At 57.3% G+C, this 11,110-nt stretch overlaps 1 non-coding gene across 1 annotated transcript in view; it reads left to right on the forward strand.

Annotated features, from left to right (window-relative positions):
* The window catches only part of LOC102898849, a 36,811-nt gene that overhangs the window by 1,946 nt on the left and 23,755 nt on the right, over positions 1-11,110 (forward strand). Inside the window, exon 2 of the transcript XR_003047531.1 lies at positions 634-702. This is a non-coding gene — a transcript (uncharacterized LOC102898849). The remainder of the gene's footprint in view (positions 1-633; positions 703-11,110) is intronic.

An 11,110-nucleotide genomic window follows, 5' to 3' on the forward strand; every position in this document is an offset into this window, starting at 1 on the left:
TTCAGATTTCTGCAGCTGGAGTCACTTTTCTGATGTCACTAGGCTCATTCTATTCTCTTATATGTTTTCTTAAAGTCGTTGTCGTAAATGCTTTTTTTTTTCCCTTCTGCAAAGGGCATTCCGTAAATTAATTTGGGGCACTCCTCGAGGACACAGTGTAAATAATACAGAGAGAGACGCTCACGGACGTAGCAGCCGGGCCCTTTCTTCGCAGTTAGAATGTGTGCGTGAGATGAACTGTAGATAAACAGCTTGCAAGAGGGTGTTCAAAGAAAGGATGAATTGCTACTGTGTTTCTTTGAGACTTTGCGAGAAAGCCTCGCCAGCCAGCCGGGGCCGGACCCGGGGAGGGGAGGGTGACAGCAGCTGCTCATGTCCCTATAGTCACCGGAAAGTAAAATGTCAGAGAAACGCGTCCTTTCTGCCAATTCCGGCTAAAGAAAAAGCGTGTTCGGCGAATGGGCCGAATCAGCCCAAATCGCTCCGACCGCCAAGTTCAACGCCAGGCGAAGGGAGAATGAACAGTGTATTTCCGGGCCGTGTTGCGGGTCTCAAGAAACAGTTTTCGGCGTTTGACGGTTTCTGGACGCGCTTAGCCCTAATTGTATCTTTGTGTGTTTTGTTCCCTTCTAGCTGGAAATAACAAACTGAAGGCCCAGGAAGCCCTGAGGACGGTCAGGGAGGAGACCTTGAACGACAAAGGTACCGGTCCTCGGGGGCGAACCGCCGGCCTTGGTGTGGTCGGCGCGCGGGGCTCCGCCGCAGAGCCCCGTGTAGCAGGAGAGATGGGCAGGCGGAAGCGGCCTTGGCCGGGGAGGCGTCTCTGCTTCTTGCGTTTTTCCTTTCGTCCACGACGTTTTATAAAGTGCGAACGATCGTTTTAAATGACCGCGTGAGGAGTGATTCGCCGGAAGTCGCTTGTGTCACACGCTCCCGGGCAGAGCTCGGTCTGGGGTCCGTGGGGCTGTTTAAAACCATCGCGCGGTTCGCACGTCCTCACAGAGCTGTCAGCGAAGCGTCGTTCACCAGAGAACTTTCCGAAAGGCTCCGTGGCAGTGACGCGGTGGCTTCCGTCATATGCCGTGAGGTTCGGTGCGGGCAGTGGTGGATTAAAGCGAGAGACCTTGGACAGCTTGTCCCCGTGCTGGGGACGGGGCCAGCCTGGGTCCCCGATGCGTGAGGCGTGGCTGTGCGCTCCCGCAGGACCACGTGTCCCCTCTGGGACATGGCGCGTTCCCCGTGTCAAAGCCGAGCAGGGCCACGAAGCTGCCAGGCGGGGGGCTGGCCGCGTGTGTGTGAACAGCCAGACGTGTAGACGCAGTGACAGAGCCGCCGACCCATTGTGGCGGTCACCACGCACGGCGTGGGTGGGCAGGGGACGGGGTCTGAGCCAGCGCGAGAGTGGTCTCTCTACTGGGGTCAGGGTGCTCGGTCCAGCGAGGCTGTGAGCCTTGATTGCGTGTGCGTGCGTGCGCACACACACGCACACGTGTGCACACACACATGCGCACAGATTTAAGCTCACCTTCTGGGCATTACCCAAATGTGAAAGCAGCACAATGTTTGCTTCTGACTTTTGGAGGCTGCTCGGTGGGGTCCCGTCACATCTACTGCTGGGGGTGTCTGTCACCCACTCAGAGACAGAGGATGCGAGGCCTGGCCAGGTGGGGACAGTCCGGGGAGGTCCTGAGACTCCCCTTCCCCTGGGCCGAGTCCTCGTCCAGACTCAGGAGCCTGCAGTCCCGAGGTCCAGCCAACCGCGGGGACCCCGTCCTGTGCCGGGGGGGCCTCTGCACCTAGCAGGGCGGACACAGCCGCAGCTCCAGGGCCACTGGCTGGGCAGCTGTGCCCCGATGCCTCCGGCGCCCAACGCACCGTGCGTCTGCGCATCTCTTCCCGCAAGAGCCTGTTCGGAGCGAGCACGTGTATTTCCACCCACGCCCGCGCCCCTCAGACTGTCGTCCACACCGCCCCTGGTTCCCCGGCCCGGCCCGTGGCCACAGGGAGCCCCACGCGCTCTCGGCTCATGGGCCTCTGCCGATCCCCGCACGGGCAAGCTGAGCTCCGTGGCTTCTCTCTCGGGCTTTTTCTCTTAGTTCTTGGTCGAATGGTTGACGCCGTTCATTCCGGTGCTTCTTGCCCGTGAAGTCACAGTCGATGGCGATCACGTCTGGGGCTGGGCTGCGACGGTCCCTCCGCACCCAGGAACAGCTCCTTTGAGCTGTCGGCTCGATAAAGCAGTGACCGTTGTCAGGAGCCGAGGCGCTGAGGCTCATGTCGCGGCCTAGAATCTTCCGGGGCAGGGTTTGTGCCCTGGTCATCGAGCCTCCGCGACGCCAAACCCTCCGCCGCTCTGCCGCGGTGCGCTGCTGGCGAAAGCCCTGGTCTGTGGAGCAGGTAGTCTCGCTCATGGTCCGAGGACACAAAAATTAAAAAAATTACAATGGTCGCATGCTCTCACGCGGAAACAGACAACGACCTAAATAGTCCTAACAGCAGCACGAGTGTCTGAAGGACTCTTAAACGTCGTCCTGCCGTAAAAGTCCTCAACCGAGACACACCGCGTTTTGCACGTTTCGGCGGAAGCGCCCGCGGCCACAGGAAGATGTCCCAGGCTGAAAGCCGCCGACCGATCCTGTCTTGGGGGAGCGAACGGTGTGCGTTTAACTGCAGGACAGGTTCACCCAGGGAATAACGTCTCCGCGAACCATGCTTGTCGGGTGTGTGATTCGTACGAACGCACACGGCTGCTGTGAACTCTCCTCCTGGCGCTGAGAGGCCGTAAGGCTCCTCCTGGCCTTTCGTCCTGAGAGAGAGAATTGTCATCGCGTCCGTCGGCCTCTGTGCAGGCGACTGGACGCCTACAGTTTATCTTCTGCCCGGAGGCTCCAAGCCGTAGAACGAGCCTCTCTATGGAGCTCGGCGAACTCGGAGAAACTTGATTGTGCGTTGATGGCAAAGATTTCTTTCCCGCGCTTGCCATGTCTGCTGTTGCTTTGCTCTGTAGAGTCCTTGACACCTCATTTCTATGATGAAGCTGTTGACATGAGTTTCTGGGCCCACGGCAAACAATGTGCCCGAGAGAAGTTCGCACGGTACTCCGGACGTGTGTGAGCCTGGCATATGCACTCAGGATGACGTATCTCCCTTATTTATCAGTAAATGGCCTTCTTGGCTGTTTAATTTTTCATGCCCGCGTGCTTGCTTTCCCCGTAAGCGTGCTCAGCCAGCCCAGAAGCCGGCGAACCGTGATGGGCGGGCCCACGGGCCACGTCCTCCGAGGAACATGTGCTGGAGGCTGTTGTGTCTTTCCAGACGGCTCGGAAGGGGAACCGGCGCCTTCGGAAAATGTAATCCACGCTTGCCGCTGCCCCTGTGTTCCCTGCGTTAAAGGCGCCCCCTTTCCCGGGGCCCTGACGATGCGCCTCGCCCTTGCCACGCACGAGCCATGTCCGAGCCACGAAACGGACGTGTGTCGGCCCCGTTCCCTCAGCCCGCCGTACATGCTCACACGCCTTTTTAAAAAATCCCACGAAAAACACATTTCGTTCTCATTACCGGCAGTGTCCTGCTTTGCCTACCCGTAGTTTATGGGCCATTGTCACTGCCCAGCACACTGCCTGTCCCTTTGTCCCCAGGTTCTGCTTCCTTGACTAAATGCGAACTAGCCGTTCCTGCAGAGGTCTGGCCATCCGCCAGAAAAGGACAGTTTCTCTAGGAAAGGCGTGTCCGAGTTCTGAGGGAGGACAAGGCTCCGGCCAGCAGGTGGCGAGCCCGGCACGCGTCACACGGCTGTGGTGCTCTCGTCCCTGTGGTCCGGTCCTCGTCATCATGGGTGTGACCCGTGGTTCAGGAACGCTGAACCCATGACGTGAGCGAGTCAGAAACCTGTGAGCCCCGCCTGCTCCTACCAGGAGAGTCTCTGTAAGGGACCTTCATGCCTCGAAGATGCATCTTCACATTTCGTTCATGTGCAGTTTTGGCTTTCAAATCTTTTCTCGTGGAGCCAGGTTTCGGCCCCTCCAGCCAGCCGGGCGGGGGCTGCACGATGGGAAGCATCGGCGGGTGACGCCCACCCCCTCGTTCCCCATTACCCGTGCCCCCCATTCCTCCCTGTAAATCTGAGTTTCCAGCTGCGGCCACGTCTCCTCAGCGGAGGGACTTCTTCGGCAACGCTTTACCCGCGCGTCTGCTCAGGACAAATTCACGCGACTTTCGTTTATCCGAAAACGTCACGATTTCGCCGTGTCTTATTCTGTTATTACAGCTGACGTACAATATCCGTTTCCGGTGTTCAGCGTACGGACGAGGCGTTCGTAGACCTTAGGATCGGACCTTGGCGATCATCGTGACAACTCCATTCCCGTGTGTCACCACGGAAACTTATTGCCATGGCGACGATCGTCCCTGTGCTGTCCCCTGAACCCCCGTGCCTTATTGGTTTTAGAGCTGGGCGTTTCATCTTCCCGTGTGAACACTGTGTTCCCCGGATGCAGGACTCTGGATGGGGGACAGCCCCGTGCCGCGGAGATGAGTAAACCGCTGGGACTCGGGCTTCGGCCTTTCCTCGATTCAGACGAGAAGCGAGCTACGATCGCTATCCACATGTCCTCACCGTCATGTGCTCGGACCCCTCTTTTCTGTGGGTTCTGTTGCTCTTTCTTGCTTTCGGAAGCTCAGTGCTGTGCCGGGGGTTTCTCGGCGCGGGTTTGCGAGGCTCCGTGTCCGTGGGCAGGTGCTTCTGACATCGTTTGGGTCCCTTTGAGGGCACCTTTTGCAGACACGTTCTCTGCCGGGTTCTCCCCATCTCGTCCTCACGGGTGTGCAGACATTCAAGTCCACGACAGTGTTGCCCCTGTCACCGCCCTCGGCTCATGAGATTCAACCGTATTTTGTTTTTCACTCTGCGCTTGGACCGTCTCTGTCGACCTCCCTCAAGTTCTCCGTTTTCCAGCCGCGCCTCTGCTACCTTTAGTCTCATCGTGGGATGTTTGTTTTCAGCCAGACGAGCCGCTCCTACTCCGTCTTGGCATCGGTGTGGGGTTACATTCTTGTTCACGTCTTTTTCCCGACGTCGTGCACATCGTCCCCCGCGAATCTGTCTGTTCCTGTGGACGCCGCAGTGCGTCGTCGTGACTTCCAGGTCCTCGTCTGCTCATTCCAGCGTCCGTGCCACCTCTGGGTCTCTTCCCATTGTTTTGGTGGTGGTTGCCGTTTTTATTTTCCGTGTCACGTCATGTTTACTGTGCATGAGGCGTCGCGTCTGTTCCGTCGTGGAGAGCGCGGATTCCGTGACGTTCCTCTGGGGCGTGGCGTGTTTTGTAGCAGGCGATGATGCCCCCCTCGCTTCACCGTGACCTTGGGGAAGGCTCTCGGTACGATGAGTCTGCTTCAGTTTTGCCCTCGGGGGTCCAGTGAGGTCTTCACCTCGGCACGCGGTCCTTTCTCCTAAGATGTGGCTCTTGTCGTCTCGGGTTTCAGGTGACAGACAGTCCGAGATGGTGACCCCGCCTGCCAACCTGGCAAGACTCGAATGACACCCTGTGACCCCAACCCCCGACAGCGGGTGAAATTTCTCTGCTCCCTCGTTCGACCTTCCAGCCGCCATTTGTCCGCGAGCCCCTCGGGGACTCACAGTGACTTTGCGGTTCGGTCGTCAGCCAAGGGTTTGACGGCAGCTCCCATGCAGCTTTCGGGGCTCTGGCTGCTATGGCCTCTCAGAAGTCGGAAACGGCACCCCTCGATTCCGGCGGCCCGAGCTGTCCCCAGACTCTGAGCTTTGGCTTCCGAGCCCGTCCATTCACTGCTTTCTGCCTGAGCCGCGCACCTGTGCCCCTCGTAATCGGAGACGTCCGCTCAGGGACGAGCAGGGGACGGGGGACAGATGAGGTCCGTCTTGGACAAATCTGGGCGTGTGGTCATTCTCCAGTGAGCTCCTGAGGTTCACGTCCAAAGCCTCAGCAGGAGGGACGGCGAAGCCGCCGTTGGCCGGGAGCGACCGCGGGCGCAGGCGGCCGCTTTCCCGCCTGACCCACTGTTTCGCTAACGTGGCTTCAGTTGCCAGAGGCCCGAAAACATCTCATGCAAAACGTCAGGAAAAGACCGTTTCCAGCCGCCTGCCGCTCCGCGGGGCACGGCCACATCTCGAGCCGTCTCGCCCCGTCCTCCCCGGCACGCAAGTCGTCCCTTCGTCCAGCGCGTGTCCTCGCTGCCGACGCCCAGGCCCGCGGGTCGCTCCGGAGCCGTCCCCGTCACGCGAGCGACTGTCCCGGTCTCACCATGCGCCCGTCGAACTCGCCCACCTGTCACGTTTTCCCTGACCGATTTCCGTGGGTCACCTCGTAAAATTAAAGGTGAACATGTGCTTTTCAAAAATTCCTTCTGGGAAGCAAGTCGTAAGGAGCTCTGTCAGCCTCTGTCACACAGTCTTTCTCTGTTCCCGGGGGCAGGTAGAGGCAAGCAACGGGCAGTGTTCGCTCACCTGGCAGGTACGGCCACACCTGTCTGTCTCTGTATTTTTAGCATTCCAAAGAAGAACTGCTGGACATAAACTTTTAGCATTTTTAGGTTTGCAGAAAACACACAGATTCCCGTACACCTCCCCCATTCCCCCGGCATTAACCTCGTGGATTAGTATGGCACCTTCGTGACGCTGCAGACAGGGAAGGAGCTATTATTATGGCCCGAGGTCCCCGCTTGACATTAGGATTCATCGTGGTATTGTACGTTCTGGGGGTTTGGACAAACATGACGACGCGGAGCCGCCGTGACTGTCACACAGAGCAGTGTCACCGTCTGGGCTCTGCCCGTTCATCCCCCTCCCCAGCCCCCGGCCACCCCTGAGCTTTGTGCCGTCTCTGTAGATTTGCCTTTTCCAGAATGTCCTAAGGTCGGGACCGCGCCACGTGAGGCCCCTTCAGATGGGCTCCCACGGAGCCACGTGCTCGTCACGCTCCTCCGTGTCCTTTCGTGGCTTGGCGGCCCGAGGATTTTTAGCACTGAGTATTTATTTTTAGCGAGAACACAACCCCCACTCCGCGGGGTTTTAAATGCTCATGGAGAAGCACGTCCCCACACACAGAGCGGGATGCTCGGTGCCCAGCTTCGCACGAAGGAGGGTGAGTTTACGCATCCGGTGTCGTCACGGTTTGCCAAGTCCAGCTTTCATGGTACCCCAAAGGAGAGTCAGGGTCAGGATTAGGGGTTAGGGTCAGGGTTAAGCTTTGGGGTTGTGTTTTAGGATTGGGGTTTAAGGGTAGAGTTAGCTTTAAGGGTTTAGAGTTAGGGTTTAGAGTCAGGTGAGAGCTTGGAGGTTACAGGTTAGGGTTGTTTTACAGCCAGGGTCAGGATTAGGGTAGGGTTGGGGTAGGTTTAGGGTTAGGGTTTAGGCTTTAGGAGTAGGAGTCACGGTCAGCGTTGGAGTCAGGATTAGATCTCGGAGGACAGGGTTACGGCTCAGGGTCGCTGTTGTGTTTAGGGTCACGGTTGGCTTTAGGGTCTGGGTTGGGTTTAGGGACAGCAGCAGGGTTTGGGTCAGGGTTGGAGTTAGTGTAGGGTTAGGGTATAACCTAAGGGTTGAGTCAGCGTCAGGGTCACAGCCTGACTCGCAGAGCTGTGAGCAGAGGTTCCCCCCTCCCCATGTCCTGTGCCTGGCCGGAGGCTTCGCAGGAGGGTCACGCGGCGCCTGAGCTCAGTGACGGATGTGCTGTCGCCTGCCCTGCTCACTGCCCATTCGGCGACGTTTCCCAGGTCTCCCACGTGGCTCGTGTTACAAGTTAATCACCAAGGAGAGGATGTCAGAGTCTCAGTGGAGCACGGTGCATGCACCGGTTCACAGATAAGAAATAATGAGTGCCATTCAAAGACGAGAAAGGCGTTGGTCAGCGCAGCGAGACGTCCACATCCTCGCCACCCTCTGGCGTCTGTCCGCGGACAGGAACTCGGGCTGGGCCACCTGAGCCCGGCCCCCCGGGACTGGCTCCCGCCCCCCAGTCAGAGGCGCCGAGCACAGCCGCCCCCGCCCCACGCGCCCGTCAGCTCTGCGCGGCTGCAGCTCTGCATTTCTCTCTCTCTCTCTATCCTGCCAGTGCCTCTGTTTCCCGCAGTTTGCTTTCGAAGGCTACTGTCCTAAAGCTGTGGAGTCGGAAGCGGCGGCCACGGGCAAATCCGGGGCTGTTCTCTCTTCCTCACGGTCTAGATCCCCAGACGTATCCAGACAGGGCGCCCGCGCTGGGATGCACCCGCGAAGGCTTCTTCACCTGTTGTTTCTTTCTGCCGAAGTTGGGATCCAGTCCCCCAGCGGGAAGGCTGGGCTCCCGTGTGACCAGCTGGGACACGGGGTGGGGGTCCCAGGAGATGGGTTAGGGGTCCCAGGAGAAGGCTGCTTGCTCTCAGCAGGCAGACACCCTTTGATCAGAGGAAAGAGCCCTCACAGCGTGACGCTGCCCCGTTTTTTATGACTAGGAATTTCCACGTGTTCTTAACATTTTGGGGGGGCAGCGATGATGTCAGGGGTGAGGTCTTGGATGGCATGCTGGATGCGTATGCGTGGATCCTAAGCACTACTGAGACAGGCTGTTCTGAGTGGATGGGTGCCCCCCCAAACCCCAAATATCTCATCCCTGAATGAACGGGCAAATGGATTGTGGCTTAATCCGTACGATGGAATATTACTCAGCCACGAAAAACGAAGGAAAAGCTGACATTCGCTACAACGTGGATGAACCTGGAAAACATGATGCTCAGCGGGAGAGCCCGGTCCAAAGGGACAAATACTATAGGATTCCACGTCCTGCGAGGTCCCTCGGGGATCCCGGTTCATAGGGACGGGACGAGCGGAGGGAGCCACGGCCGGGGAAAGGCGGAATTTCATGCGGACGGTTTCGCTTGGCAATGACAGAAAAGGTTCTGGAGAGGGAGGAGTATTTTACCACATGCTTCTTGCCACCGGGTCCCTTGGCCCATCCCGGTGGCCCCTTCGAATGGGAGCAAAAATAACCCCATAGGACTCACTCTCCTGTGGTGCCCGCAGGGCTTAGGGGAAATCCCGGCCGCCATGGAGCCGGCTCTGCCCCGCTGCCAGGCCCAGCGGCTTCCTCGGGAGTGAGCCGGGCGCCTGTGCTCTGCCCCTGTTCCTGCGGCAACAAGACTCAGGAGCTGGGGGTGTCTCTGGAGGTCCCTTCCTGTCCAGCGGACGGCGGGGTGCAGAGCAGGCAGCCGTTTCTCCAGACGCTTATCCTCAATGAATCACCGCTGTCCTCACGCCGGTCCCTTCGTGCATGTGGCTGAAGCTTCAGAGTCCTGGACCCACCCGCTCCCCCGCCCCATTTTCTGTGTAAACTTTTGCACTTGGGGTGGCATCTGTTTCATATCCTTTTATCTGTAACCTTGGTGCCTCGCCTGATAGCAGGCTGGAGGAGACCCCTTTAATACTTAATTTTAGTGGTTAAACATGGAACTCCCCAATGCCTGAACTCCATTAAATTTTGAAAGTTGCCCCTTTAAAGCGTGTAGACGAAGAGAGAATTCGTAGCCCGTAACAAAATACTTTCTGAGCCACAGAAATGGAATCTGGCGTTTCTATTCCGTGTCTCGATCTGCACAATGCGGCGAAGCCATTCCGAGAATCTCTATCGCCATTAAGGTCTGGAACTAATAAGAAATGCAAAAAAACTATGTGGCTGAGCATCCGGGGAATGAAGTCAGGATCAGGAAGTAGAAATATGAATGTAGCGGCACCGCACGGAAATAACACAGCGAGTCGGAAGGACAGAAAAGCCACACACGACATCAAGAACGGTTGCTTAAAACGAAGAGGAAGAATCTGTGAGTTATTTGTCTGTCCCAGTTACGAAAATGAAGAACTATGAGGGTGCCTTGGCACACGAAAGAGGAAACGTCCTCTCATGCAAGTGTGATTTGCACGTGGGCAATAAGGAATTGTTTCTGGACCCTGAGCTCATATAGTTGATGACCAGTTACAAAAGGATGTCTCATTCCAATAAAGAGAGAGAGAGAGAGAGAGAGAAATTGTCCCAAATGGATGCAAATAGAATTCGAGATCATACACAGATCGGCACATGCCGAGACAGCGAAACTCGGAACCCTCCACCGGAAGGCTCCTGCTTTTGATGTCGTACCTGTGCACGGTCCCCAAACCTCCAAGGATAAGCTAGCCCAGGGCTCTGCACAGTCGGACCCCACACTAAATCTGGCCCTCCGGTTGTCGTTGCAAATAAAGTTTTATGGAAACCTGGCCCCATCCACTCATTCATCGTCTGTGACTGTGTTTGCCTGAGGACAGGAATTGAGATTCGACAGAGACGATAAGGCCCAGGAAGCTGAAAATATTTACTGCTTGGCCTTTTCCGCCAAAAGTTTGCCAGCCTCTGATCGACGCCATTCCAAGCGACCAGAGCCGCCCAACTTACATTATGACATAAATAAAGCCTTTTCCCCAAATGGGCAGTTTTCGAAGCAAAGTCATAGGCGGAGTCTGCTTACCGAGCTAGATACAAAATGCCTGGCTTCACTTTAGCTATTGGCCAAGGTTCCAGGTAAAGCGTACCCCGATGCAGGCACCTCTTTATTCGTTTACAGGAAAAAAAGCGCATTTCTCCTGGAAGACACCTCGAGGCATTTGGGGTACGTCAGCACCCATTCCTCAGTGGACCTTCGCAGAAATGCATCTCGCGGCAGCCGCTGGAAGGTGGGAGGTGTTCTGTCTACACCCGAAGCCTGAATTCAATGGGTAACACCTGGATTCGTACCCCTAAGGCCGGATGGTTGGTTCTAGCCGCCCAGCACCCCGAGATGACACAGGGTCCTGCGACGGATCAGTGACGTCTGCTGTGGCTACGGGATGAGGACTGTGGCTCACATGCTACACTCTTGGCATCTTGGACGGGTGCTTCCCCACCACAGTAAACCGTAAATCTTTGCAAAGCGCGGCGTCGGCCAGTCCCGCCAGCGTGTGCAGCCCGGCGGCTGGTTCGCGGGGGCCTTTCCCAGGCTTAGTCAGTGCCTGGCAACAAGGGGGTGCTTAGAAAACAGACGTATGTAATACGATCGGATATGCTTGGGTCGCCGCGCAGCCACAATGTACATGGTA

This window comes from Pteropus alecto, unplaced genomic scaffold, assembly GCF_000325575.1.
Source record: "Pteropus alecto unplaced genomic scaffold, ASM32557v1 scaffold96, whole genome shotgun sequence".
Classification (NCBI taxonomy): domain Eukaryota; kingdom Metazoa; phylum Chordata; class Mammalia; order Chiroptera; family Pteropodidae; genus Pteropus; species Pteropus alecto.